The sequence below is a fragment of the Sorex araneus genome, chromosome 4, assembly GCF_027595985.1.
Source record: "Sorex araneus isolate mSorAra2 chromosome 4, mSorAra2.pri, whole genome shotgun sequence".
Lineage (NCBI taxonomy): Eukaryota > Metazoa > Chordata > Mammalia > Eulipotyphla > Soricidae > Sorex > Sorex araneus.
In genome coordinates this window covers 112,907,685-112,921,657 of record NC_073305.1, presented here as the reverse complement: position 1 = coordinate 112,921,657, position 13,973 = coordinate 112,907,685, and the positions used below count along the sequence as shown (strand labels likewise).

Sequence of the window (13,973 nt, the reverse complement as noted above, 5' to 3'; positions counted from 1 at the left end):
CCGGCCTCCTCATAAAATATTAATTTTCAAGTGCTGAAATGTTCAAATGTGTTATATATGCCTGTGTGTGCATGTATTCACTTACTCATACAAATTAATACAGGTTTTGCTCCTAAATATTTAAGTGCCACTTGTGTGGTCTAAGATGTTTCTCTAATCAATATTTCTTCTGAATTTCAAAACCTAGCATAGTGAGAGTTAAAATAGCAATGGAGGCTTGGGGGGGGATAGTACAGGGAGTAGGGCACTCTTTGCACCAACCAGGTTAGATCCCTGGAACCCCAGATGGCCCCCTGATAACAATGACCCCTCTGTGCCCCCCAACACGCACCACACACACTCCCGCCCGCCCGATGGCCTCCTGACAACAACTCAACACACACACACACACACACACACACACACACACACACACACACACACACACACACACACACACTATAGTCTATAGTCTATAGTCTATAGTCTCTCTCTCTCTCTCTCTCTCTCTCTCTCTCTCTCTCTCTCCCTCCCTCCCTCCCTCTCCCTCTTTCTCTCTCCCTCCCGCCTGGACTGATCCCTGGACGCAGATTCAGGAGTTAAAGGAGTTAAACCCTGAGCACCACCGAATGTGGCAACCAAATGAACAAAAATAGCAATGTTTTCCAATTGCATGCATACTTTAAGCCGCTTTAGGCACTGTCGCCTCTGCTAAACAGAGGACTTGTCGGGGTCGCAGTCTCGGGGAGAAATCCGCGATTGGGTCCCGGTGCAGCAGCAGTGCCGGGCCTAGGAAAATGTGCGGTGGACCCTGGCTGGGGCTCAGAGCGCCTCGTTCGTGCAGCACCGCGGTCCCGGGTTCTCCGGTGCAAAGCGAGCTGAAGAGAGACGCGGCGTTTCGTACCCCTTTTCCCGCAACCCGCCAATTTCTCTTGGGGGGTGGGTGGCGCGTGCTGTGACAAGGGCCCGCCCGTTTGTTTCGCGGCTGCCGCAGGCCGTTCACACGCGCCCGCTGCCAAGTCCACAGCTCGACTTCTCCACGGGGTCAGAGCGAGAGGTCTGAGTCTCCACGTGGCGGCTGAGCCAGTCCCGCCCGGAGCCGCCCGGCACGGCCCGGGAGGGCGAGGCTGCGAGCGGGAGGTGAGCCTAAGCCTGCAACCCCGGCGCTTCGTTTGAATTCTGGCGCCACTCCCGCGCCACGTAGGGCCTGACTGCGGAGCCACAGCTCGCCGCGTGCCTGCGGAAACGCGCCGGACTCGGCGGGCGCGCGCAGAACGGCGGCGCGCGCACCACGCCCCGGAACGAGGGCGCGGAAGAAAGGAACCGCCGCGCGCGCTCTCGCGCTCGTCCTTCCGTATTGGCCACACCCCCTCCTCCCCTTGCTCCAATAGGAGCAAGAGGGAAGGGCAGCCTCGTTCTGAGCCGCGAGCGGCTATATAAGGGACTGCAGGGTGCGTCGTTCTTCCTTTCGCGGCGGGGTTGCAAGGTGGCGTCAGTGGGTGTAAGGTAAGGTGGATGTTGCGGCCGCGTTTCCAAACCAGTTAAGGCAACGCAAGCTAAATAGTTGGGGTTTCCTTGAGTTGTGGGATCATAAAGACTTGTTATTGCAGTGCAAGACGCAAAACCTGCGTTTGGGACTCAGGTTCTCGGCCTGCCCCGTGTCATGGGTCGTAGTTGCAGACTTCGACGTGGGCAAGTTGGCTGGGGGCCACCCGTCTTGCGCACTACCTGTCCCCGATGGCTAAGCTTGCATGGCGGTGGGAGGAGACCCTTAATCCCAGGATTTGGGGCCGTATCTTAAAAGCATTACGAGCAACGCAGACTTTGCGTAAACATGGCGAGTGTTTCTGAACAATAGGTTTTGTCCCCAAGTGGACCGACGCCACCCGTTTGTGTGGAGGAAGCCCCTTTGAGTACTTGGCCACTTGTCGCTGTGGTTTTGGTTTCTGTCACGTTGGCGTAGATAGGGGAATTGTGGTCTGATCAATGATGAACCCTATCCCGAAACTGATGACCTGAAGAAAAAAACCATGTTACGGATTCGGCTTCTGAGATGGAAGACCACTAACAACATGAGGATAACACATAATTCACAGGCCTGGGTGGTTATTTTTGTTCCGTTTTAATAACTGGGGGTTCTTTCATTTTCATAAGCCTTGTGGTGGCACCCTAGCTGCAGGATCGGGCCCAGGTGGCCCTGTGTGTGGGTCCACTGCTGAAGGGGCGAGCTGAGAACACTGTCGGCGGGGACAATGGCTCCCAAGGCCGGAGTGGAGTTGTCACCTGCGGTGTTAAGGTAAGTGCAGCGGATCTGTGATTTGGGCTGAAGCCTATCTGTCTGAGATACAGCCAGAGGATCGGGAACAGCGGTCTCAATTTGGTTCCTTTTTCTTTAGGTGCAAAAGGAGAATCGCAAAATTTGGGGAGAAATACAGGTTGGAAACCACTTGAGTCAAACCCGACGTCTGTACCAGATGTGTTTTGAAATGGTGTTTTGATTTTGGCAGAGACTTAACTGTTAGCCCGCATAATGGTTCAACGAAAAATTGCTTTATTTGATTAACCGGTGAATCTGCGGGGGAATAGCGGATGTCGACCACCAGATAATCTTGAGAGTAAGTTGTGTGAATGAAGCCCTTTGAGTACTTGGCTACTTGTCCCTAAGGTTTTGGTACTTATCCTTGTGACCCAGCTAATGGATTGTGCTCTGATCAATGATGAAACCTATCCCGAAACTGATCACCTGAAGAAAAAAACATGTTACGGATTCGGCTTCTGAGATGAAAGACCACATTCCATAACGATAGCACATACTTATTTGGCCTGGCTTTTTTTAATAACTGGGGGGGCAAGTTCTGTTATTTTCATCAACTTTCAAAGGAATTTATACCTCACAATATTCCTTTCCTCTGCCAACAGTGAGAGGTCGCTGTCCATCCAAAGTCCATTTTGCTGTGAGGCTGCTGCTGTGACCCATTTCTGTGAGTTAATTTTTGCTTAATTTCTGGGCAATTAAGATAGTTGATCCTTGGTCTCATTTATGATGGTCATGTACCAAACTTGAATTTCTGTGGAAAGAGCCCTAGAGGAATCTGGCTTCTAAGGGATCACTAAAGAAAATAAATATTTGGCAATTTAGTAAAAAATGGTAGTGTAGCTTATCTTTTTTTTTTTCCCTTTTTCTAGGGTTACAGCCAAAGGATACACTTCTGGAAAGGGTGATTGGAAAAAGTTTTGTGGACCTGGAAAGAAAGCATTGCAAGTCAAGGCGGAGTGTGTTGATTTTTGTGTGTGTGTATGTGATGACTGGCACACTAGTGCTCAATTTCCCCAATCTCCTTGATCACCTCTTTGGAAATAAAAATGCATAATTATAATAAAAAGTTGAGTGAAAGATAACTGTCTATTAAGTGAGGTGTGGAATGTTGCCTTTGAGCAGACACAGTATTCTAGGTGTTTCTAGATTGCTGTGGAGGTTAGAATCTAGTCAGCCTACTAGATGTGAGAGAATAAGTGATCAGCCTGATAACTAGGTCACAGTGTTCACTCACTATAAATCTGAAAGTGTGCTTAGGCAGAAAATAGGATGAGAATAGAGGAAACTGAAAAGGAAAGCTGGATACTTAAACAGAATGGGTAAAGTTAGTGGAAGGACTCAAGTATGTAAGATGCTATGGTGGAAGTTAACCTTGATTCAGCATTAATCCCCTTAGCTAGTTTCATATACTACTACCAAGTAACATACCTGGCTAGTAATATCAACTGCATTTTATTCCAAAGATTCTCAAATATTTATGGCATATCCTAGATCTGCGTAACTATTCTGACATGCATGAGCTGACAGATCCCTAAAATGTCATTTGTCTTGAGAAGTTCTAACTTTAATCCATTAACATCTTAAAATCTTAAAAATCTTGACCTGTACATGTTTGTACACCAAATAATAACCGAATGAGAAACTAGGGTCTGAGCAAAACCAGGGTTTGGGAACATACCCTTTTGTTAAAGTTGGCAAACACCAATGTTATGAAACAAGCCAAATTTGTTTTTAAGCCCTCTGACCTCTTTCTGGAGTCCTTGTCAAGCTTAAAATTTTCTTAAATTTATATAATCTAGGTCAGATTGGTAATATGTAAAATGCTGTAGGATAAGATTCTAAATAAGATAATGGCACAGTGGTACAGTAGAACAACCTGAAAGAAAAGCAAAAACTTTACTGTGTTTCGTGTTTCTGAGTGCTGTCTTTGTACCCCACGTAGGGGTGCTCTAAACTTAATTCCTGGCTCTGTTCAGGGATCACTCCTGGTGGCTGTCCTCCAGCCATGTCTCATCCTTTTGAGGCTACATCTAGTTTGGTGTTAAGAGATCACTTCCCAGCAAGGCTTAGACTGATTCCAGGGCTGGAGTCCTGGCACTCCTACTTGTAAAACAGTAGCCCTTTGACAGTCACTCACTCTGACTTACAATAAAGATTTGCTGTTCCTTATTGGAAGATACTAATGAATTAGCATTCAAAATTTGAAAATAGAGGGCATCTCCAATCCTAATTATAGTAATTGATAATAAGGTGAGAAATCTCTTAATTGATGATCCCTACTATTAACTGGAAAAAATGGGTTGTTTCTGATGAAAAAAAACCTTTTTGTCTTTTTGGGTCACACTTGGTGATGCTCAGGAGTTGCTCCAGGCTCTGCACTCAGTAATCCCAGCGGTGCTCAAGGGATCATAGGGGATGCCGGAGATCAAATCCAGGTTGGCCAAATGCAAGGCAAATACCCTATATGTTGTACTATCACTCTAGCCCACAACATTTTTGCGAAATCTAATGAGCTAATATCCAAGTAATGATCAGCAGTGGCTATGAACATTAAAGTAAAAAGTACTGGAGAGATGGTACAGTGCATAGGCTGCTTGCCTTGCACATAGCTGACTCAGGTTTAATCTATACCCTAAGATTTAATATGGTTCGCGAAGCATCTCCAGTGATCCTTGAGCACAGAGCCAGGAGTAAACCCTCTATAAATATTAAAATTAAGGCTGAGAATAACATCGAAAGGGGAGCCTGTAGTTCCTTTTCTGTGGCTGTGTGGTATCAGAGGGGTCACACAATTTTTTTTTTTTTTTTTTTTTTTGCTTTTTGGGTCACACCCAGCAATGCACAGGGGTCACTCCTGGCTCATGCACTCAGGAATCACCCCTGGCGGTGCTCAGGGGACCATAGGGGATGCTGGGATTTGAACCTGGGTCAGCCGCGTGCAAGGCAAATGCCGTACCCGCTGTGCTATCACTCCAGCCCCGGGGTCACACAGTTTTGCAGTTTGCTGGAGTCACATTTCTGGACTTAATGACTACAAGTCCAGAGCTCTATTTGGACCATATGTTAGTTGGCTGCAGGCAAAGCAAATGCCTTACCTCCTTTATAACATCTCTGGTCCAGTTTTTTTTGTTTTGTTTTGTTTTTTGTTTCTTTGGTGTGGGGGACGGTATGGAGATGGTGGTGCTAGCGGTAATTACTTCTGTGCAAGGATTAAGAGGACTATGTGGTATTGAGAATAGAAATTTGGCCTATTTGCAAAGCATGCTCTCTAACATGCTGGTTGAACTATCCCTCTGGCCCTCACATGTTTTAGGACCACACCTGGTGGCCTTCAGGGCTTATTGCTGGCTCTGCACTCAGAGATCACTTAGGGCAGGCTTTGGGGACTATATGGGATGGTGGGAATTGAATCCAAGTCAGCTGTGTCCAAGACAAGCGCCCTACCTGCTGTACTCTCATGCTGATTTTTAATGATGCACATATCAGACTTACATGATACTATAGTGCACTTCATGTTTTATATATGTAGATATTAGATATAATATACTAAACCCAGAAAATTAAGTGTTCATATTAGGCTGCTCTTCACCATTCCTTATATAGCATGAATGAATAGAATTGCAACCATTAAGTCAGAATTGTAAATAGTCTGGTTTAAAGTTGTCTAAGCCTTGCCAAGTCTCTCCCCCCCCCCCCCATACTGTTTTCTGCATCAAAAATGTTGAAGGGTGGGGCCGGAGAGATAGCACGGTGAGTAAGGTGTTTGCCATATGGTCTCGAGCCTGCCAGGAGTGATCCTTGAGCACAGAGATAGGAATAAGACCTAAGCACTACTGGGTGTACCCTGCCACCCCCATCCCCCAAAAAAGATATTCAAGGGAGAAGATCTGAAATCCAGCCTACACACTGCCTGCCCAGCTTTGCCCCCTGAAGTGAGGCACGTACTACTGTCAGGCCAAGGAAGACACTCATCTACGCTGTGCCTCTAGCTCTATAGGAGTATGTATAAATTCCCAAATGCATGCAAATCATCTCAAGATCTTGTGAAACTCTTAAATCTGGTAGGTTGGTCTAGGATGAGATTCAAGAGTCTACACTTTTGAAAGGTTTCCACGTGAAACCTGTGATGATGTATCCTTACGCTACATTTTGAATGGCAAGACTTAGAGGGTTCCTCAGGCCTAACCACTCTCATTCAAAAACTCACCTGGTTGAGGTAACCAGGGCCACAGAATAGCCTGTCAAAACAATTCTGAACTTATATTCGCTGTTAGGGAAGGTGATGATGAATAGATCTTGGATGGGTTAGAAGAGTGACATGTATATGAACAAGGTACAGCTTGTTAGGGACTTTGGAGAGTGGGAAGAGAAGGACAGCAGGTTGGAAGTAATATCCAGTATTGAATACTGAATCCTAGACTTTAGAATTTGGACTTTAGGGCCGGAGTGATAGTATAGTGGGGAGAGCATTTGCCTTGCACCTGGCCGACCAGTTTCAATCCCCAGCATCCCATATGGTCCCCAACACCACCAGGAGTAAATCCTGAGTGCATAATCAGGAGTAACTCCTGAGCATTGCTGGGTGTGACTCAAAAAGCCAACAAAAGAAAAAGAATGTGAACTTTTATCTTCTAGATCATTAGGAAGGTTTATGTGTCAGGTCAGATAGGTAGTTCAACAGGCTGAGGATAGGCTTTGAGTGCTAAAAGAAAGTTCAATCCCCAGCATTGCATGGTTCCCTGAGTACGGCCAGAAGTGACCGAGTTTCAAGCAGGAAGTTGCCATGAGCACCAAGAGGTGTGTTCCCCCCCAGCGTGCGCTTGAACACACACACACACACAGATAAACAATACAAAAAAGGTTGTATGTATCAAGGTAGAAAAACACATTTTGGTGTGTTTGTTTCTGTTTTGAGCCACAAATCCTAGCAGTGCTCAGGGCTTGTTCCTAGGTCTATACTCAAGATCACTTCTGGCAGAGTTCAGAGAACCATCTGGGGATCTGGGGATCGAACCAGAGTTGGTCATGTGAAAGGCAAGTAACCTTACCCACTGTACTATCTCTCTAGTCTTGAGTTACAACTTTTATTTTATTTTTTGGTTTTGAGGCCACACCCAGTGGCGGGAAGTATATCTAAGGTACTGGGCACCTTGCAGTGCTAGGGACTGAACCTGAGCTTGCTGCATGCAACACATGCGCTCCAGCACATTAAGCCATCCCTCTGGCCTCCAGGTACAACTTTACAACTTTATTTTACTTTTTAAAAATAGTTTATTGGGGCTGGAGCGATAGCACAGCGGGTAGGGCATTTGCCTTGCACGCTGCCGACTCGGGTTTGATTCCCAGCATCCCATATGGTCCCCTGAGCACCGCCAGGGGTAATTCCTGAGTACAGAGCCAGGAGTGATCCCTGTGCATCTCCAGGTATGACCCAAAAAAAGCAAAAAAAAAAAAAAAGTTTATCATTTTATTTCATTTTATGGGAGGTTCATGAGCTTTAATCAGTTTTTAGTGTCATCACTATTTTTCTTTATTAGCTTTATTTACACACTCTGGTTTACAAAGTTGTTTGTAATACAGTTGTTTTGGGCATTCAGTATTCAGTGTTCCCAGCACCTATACCACCACCAATGTGATCTTCCTTCCATCATTGTCCCCAATTTCCCACTCACCCTCCAAGACTGCCCCCTTTGCAGGAAAAAATATTTTATGTTGCTTGTTATATGAAATGGTAAGTAGAATTATCAAAAATTGTTCAGTAACAGAAAATTTGTGAAAATTGTTATATCTCACTATGGCGTTCATGTCATTAAGGACTTACTGAGCTGTTTGTTGCTAGTTGAGTCTTCTGTATTATTGTTCTTATTTATTGAGCTAATTTCCCATCTAATTTGCTGTGCTCCTACTGGACTGTCAATATTGTAGAATTGAGGTGTCACGTGACCACGTCTGTAACTCCCATCTCTGCTCTGGGTAACTCATGGTGATGCTCCTGGTAGTACAGTTTGCACTATAGTTAATACTATACATATTATTGAGTTTGGGCATCCTGCAAGCAAAGTATGAGCTCAGTTCCTTGAGTTCTTTCTCTGAGAAAAGAAAAAATAGACTTTTTTTTTTGCTTTTGTTTTTGGACATACCTAGCAGTGCTCAAGATAAACTCCTGGCTCTGCTCAAGGATCATTACTGATGAGATTTTTTTTTTTTTGGTGGGGGGTAAGGGGGAAAGGATACACCTGGTAATGCTAAGGGGTTATTCCTGGCTCTGCATTCAAGAATTACTCCTGGTGGTGCTTGGGGGACCATTTGGGATGCCAGGAATTGAACCCAGATTGACCATGTGCAAGGCAAGTGCCCTACCTACTGTACTATTGTGTCAGCCCCATTCCTGATAGTTTTTCGCAGATTGTATGTGGTGCCAGGAATTGAATCCAAATTGGCCCTGTGCAAGTCACTCTATCCACTGTACTATTTATCCAGCCCCCCCAAACTACAACATTTTAATATTTTGATTTCATTATATGTGGGATTCATACTTATTCATTCCTCCTCAAGTTTTTCAAGTTTAGGATAAATCTGTGAAGTTTCATCCTCCTCAAAGAAGGAATATCTTTCTTTTGTTGTTTTCACTAATATAATGATGGGTTATAAGACCATAATTTTTTAATTTAATTTTTTAGGCAAATAAATAAAATAAAATTTTATTTATTTTTATAAATAAAAATAAATTTTTATTTAATTTTTATGTAATAAAATAAAATATTTTAATTTTATTTAGTATACTTTCAGGGTACAGTTTATACTGCCTCAATACTACTAATTTAATACTGCTTCAAATTTATTTTATCATAACTACGTTCATCTCTTAAAACACCAATATTTCTCCACCACAGACTACCAGACTCTCTCTTCTTACCTTTAAGATAATTTTTTTTGTTTTTTTGTTTTCTTTTTTATCTTTTTCTTTTTTCTTTTTTTCTTTTTTTTTAATATTTATCTTGTGTCTTTTTAAGATAATTTTTAATTTGTGTATTCCCAACCATTTTTCCTTTCTCTTTATTGGTATGGTTACTGTGATGAGGGTTTGCAGATGTGCCTGACAGATGCTTACAAAATTTTAGTGATTGTACTCACCAGGAGGCACACATCAGGTCATGCTGATAATATACTGAGCCATGGTGCTCACTGAGATTTGCATTCATCTACTTGTGATACTTGCACACATGCTTGACAAGGTACTCTTGGTTGAAACACAGAGTTGTGGTTATGGTGCTTATTGGGGGTGTTGTGCTCACATACTTGCTTGATAGTTGTCGAACTTCCTGGCTGTAGCACTTGCACATCTTTGTTGTTGCAGTGCTCATGAGGGTTGCATCTATTTCTGTGGTGTTTACACGGATCTGGCTGAGGTGCAACCAGAAACCACTTTCATGTGCTAGGAATAGCAGACTGCAGATTTACCAGGATTGCACATGCACATGTGAAACACCAGGGAATTAGGTCGTGACCATACTCTTGCGAGACAGGTGTTCTAAGTCACTGTGCTAGTCCTTTCTTTTGCTTTTTTTTTTTTTCACCTTTCTGCCCCCACTTCCCTGCCCCCCCGCCTTTTTTTTTTTTTTTCAATTTTGGAGCCAATCTGAACATGCTCAGGGGTTACTCCTGGCTCTGCACTCTTCACTCCTAGTCATGCTCAGGGTTGATCGAACCAAAGTTGGCCGTGCGCAAGGCAAATGCCCTACCTGCTGTACTACTGCTCAGGCTCCTCCTTCCCTTTTTGTTGTTGCATGATAGTAACTAGTGCAACTGCAATTCTTTATTTTTGGTGATATGCTGGTAATAGCAAGGATTTGTTGCAGCTCTGGAGATTCCAAATAGAAGTAACACTGGGATCACACATGAGTATGTGGGGAAATATTAGGGAACAAACTTACAGCGTCATGTTTTCAAGGCAATAACTTTAGTACAACTATCCCTAGAGTTCCCGTCCAGGCTTTTTTGTTTGCTTTTTTTTTTTTTTTTTTTTTGCTTTTTGGGTCACACCCAGCGATGCTCAGGGGTTACTCCTGGCTTTGCACTCAGGAATTGCTCCTGGCAGTGCTTGGGGGACCATATGGGATGCCGGGGATCGAACCAGGGTTGGCCGCGTGCAAGGCAAACGCCCTACCCGCTGTGCTATTGCTCAGGCCCCCTGTTTGCTTTTTTGTTTTGGGGTCACACCGTTGCTCTGGGGTTATTCCTGACTCTGGAATTACTCCTGACAGTGCTCAGGGGACCACATGGAACACTGGGGATAGAACCCATGTTGGCTGTGTGTAAGGCAAAAGACCTACCCAGTGTACAATTGTTCCAGTTCCCCACTTCCAGACTTTTAACGCTCATCTCACTTACCCAGTGAGATCTTTTTTTGAATGAAGTCACCTTCTGTTGCCACTTCCATTCTCTAAGATCAGACCTGGGGTCTGGTCTATTTAAAGGAAATACTTATTTCAAATTCACAGAAAAGCTAGGTGTAAACTATCAGGAGACATAACATTGTTTTTTGGCTACATCTGGTGATGCTCTGGTCTTATTCCTGGCTCTGAGCTCAGGAATCACTCTTGGTAGGATTCAGAGGACCATATAGGGTGCAAGGAATGTGCATGTGCAAGGCCACGTGCAAGGCCAGTACCCTATCCACTGTACTATGGCTTTGACCCCAAAAAGTAACATTGAACATGAGACAGAAGATTTAGGATTATACTTTGTATGTGGTAAAAATGCTGTCACAAAAATATAATTCATGTATATATAAAATCTATGCAATTTATAGACTGGTGTCATTATGAAAGATATTTTTTTTTCTTTAGGTTATGGTGAAACAAACACGAAAGCCTTAACTCCAGATGGTGTCCAAGGCCCTCATAAGCTGGTTATAGGTTACCTCAGATCACGTCTTGCAATTCTTTCTTCCAAGCCTTTCTACAAATAGTACACTCTAATCACAATGAACTTTTCTCCATTTTTTTTAAAGGTGTCGTATTTCTCTTACCCATGAGCACTTGCACATGTTTCTTCATCCTGGAGTCCTCTTTCTCTACCTCTTAAAAACTATTCAGGACCAGAGAGATAGCTCAGTGGGTGGAGCGCTTGGCTTGAATGTCACCTACACAGGCTCAATCTCTGGCACCTGAGCCCTATCAGTAGTGAGTTCTGAGCACAGAGCCAGGAGTAAATCCTGAGCACCACTGGGGCAGCAAAACAAAAACAAACCCAAGAACAAAAAACCTCCTACAAGTCCTTGACCTTTAGATCTAAGAAATTACTGTTTCTATGGATTTCGGAGACTTCCTTTCCTCTGTCACTTAACTCATCAACTTGCTTTGAAACCGCTTAACTGACTTTTGGCCTAATTAAAGAGGGATAATAACTATTTTCTTCCATCTGTATCCTTACTGTATAGCACAGAATCAGGTATATGAAAGTGCACAATACATAATGTCAAACTGCATTAAATTAAAAGATTTTCCTAAGTCATCTATTAAATCTATCCTCTATGTGAGCATATTATATAATTACATATGCATACTTCAGGCCTCTAATAACTTTCTTAGGATAAAGCTCTGGAAGCAAAATTATTATTATTATTATTATTATTATTATTATTATTATTATTATTTGCTGTTTGGGTCACACCCAGCGATGCACAGAGGTTAACTCCTGGCTCTGCACTCAGGAATAACCCCTGGCGGTGCTCAGGGGACCATATGGGATGCTGGGAATCAAATCTGGGTCTGCTATGTGCAAGGCAAACACCCTACCTGCTGTGCTATCGCTCCAACCCCTGGAAGCAAAATTATTATTAGATCGAAGAATACAGTCATTTCTGTCTTTGGTATATTAACTTACATATTCTTTTTTTTTTTTTTAACGTCACACCCAGGATGCTCAGATGTTACTCCTGGCTCTGCACTCAGGAATTACTCCTGGCTGTGCTTGGGGGACCATATGGGATGCCGGGGATCGAACCCAAGTCATCCCAGTGCAAGGCAAATGCCCTACCCGCTGTTCTATCGCTCTGGCCCCTAACTTACATATTCTTAAACTTAAACTTATTTAGGAACCATTAACTTTTTGGGTTGTTATTTTTGGACCATACTTGGCTGTGCTCAGGTCCCTGTGCTCAGGGTTTACTCCTGGTTCTGTGATAAGGAATCATTCCTGGCAGTCTTGGGGAACCATAAAGTGTTCTGGGGATTGAACCTGGTTTGGCCCTGTGCAAGGCACATACCCTATCCACTGTACTATCACTTTGATCCCCCCAAACTATTATCATTTTTATAACATTCAGTCAACCTTATCTCAGGAAAGCTATGGTATATATTTTCATTTATTAGTACATTATTTAATCTTAGTTTTATTTTTGTACTATACAATATAATTTTCATGATTTTTGACAGATATCTAAAAATTGCTTCTATTTAATATATACATATATATGGATTTATATGTATGTGTATATATATATTTCTGACTGCCACACCTGTGATTCTCTGGGGGAATCACATAGTGCCAGGGATCAAATCTGGGTCTCCTACTTGCAAGGCATATACTCCAGCTCTTAGAGATATTTCCCTGGCTTTCATATACTTTTTTAAAAAAGGCCAGATTGATAGTACAATGGTTAGGGCACTTATCTCACATGTGTCCAACCCAGGTTCAATCCCTAGAATCCCATATGGTTCCCTAAGCACTACCAGGATCAATTCCTGGTACAGAGCTAGGAATAACCCCAGAGCATCACTGGATGTGGCCCCAAAACAAACAAAATAAAAGTGACTAAGGTTGTTTTGTTTCTTTTATTATTTAAAAAAATATGTCTATATATATTGTGTGAACACACACATGTAAAATCATTGTTGTTGTGAATCTGAAGTCTTTTGCATTGTATGTTTATTATCAGATATTGCTATTATGTAGGAAACCCAAAGGTGGTGATTGCTTTCTTATCTGGCTAGTTTGTTGACCTTTCTTATTAGTTATAAATGTTTATAACCTTATCACCTGTAAATAATGATACAGTATCTTATCTTTCCTACTGTTATGTTTCTTATTTGTTTCATGTCTCATTTTAATTGTTAGAATTTCCAGAACTTGGGTTTGGGAGATGGCTCAAAGGGCTGGAACACATAGCTGTATGTGCGGAACCCCAGGTTTGATTTCCTGGTACCCTATGGTACCCTGGGCATTGTTGGGCATTGTTGTTCTCAAACTTATAATCATAATGACTTTGAAAGACAATTCTAGGTGTCAAAATATAAGAAAAAATTATATCGAAAATATTTTACGTATCATGTGTGATAGTATAGTGGATGTATAGTGAATAGGGCATTTTCCTTTCAAGCACCTAAGTTCCCAACCTGCACGACATCTGGTCCCCTGAGCCCTGCCAGGAGTGATTCCTGAGAAGAGTCAGGAATAAGTCCTGAATTCTGAGGAACAACTACCACTGTGACCCCCTCCCCTTTCCAATGCACAAAATTTATTTTATATAGTATTCACCTCTTTTCACTTTTTGTTGTTGCTGTTTTTAGGTCACACCCAGCATTGATGAAGGTTTTCTCCTGGCTCTACACTCAGAGATCACTCTTAGTGGGGCTCTGGGGACTTTATATGGTGCTGGGGATTGAATCTGGCT

At 43.0% G+C, this 13,973-nt stretch overlaps 1 long non-coding RNA gene and 2 other non-coding genes across 3 annotated transcripts; all 3 read left to right on the top strand.

Moving 5' to 3' along the window:
- The first annotated feature begins 1,408 nt into the window (after positions 1-1,408).
- Positions 1,409-3,373, top strand: LOC129404282 (uncharacterized). Its single transcript, XR_008629809.1, has 5 exons — positions 1,409-1,485; positions 2,134-2,275; positions 2,376-2,594; positions 2,899-2,960; positions 3,166-3,373. It is a non-coding gene; the product is annotated as an uncharacterized LOC129404282 (long non-coding RNA).
- LOC129404662 (small nucleolar RNA SNORD50) lies at positions 1,961-2,034 on the top strand. Its single transcript, XR_008630032.1, has one exon. It is a non-coding gene; the product is annotated as a small nucleolar RNA SNORD50 (small nucleolar RNA).
- On the top strand, positions 2,689-2,761 carry LOC129404660 (small nucleolar RNA SNORD50). Its single transcript, XR_008630031.1, has one exon. It is a non-coding gene; the product is annotated as a small nucleolar RNA SNORD50 (small nucleolar RNA).
- Positions 3,374-13,973: the final 10,600 nt, after the last annotated feature.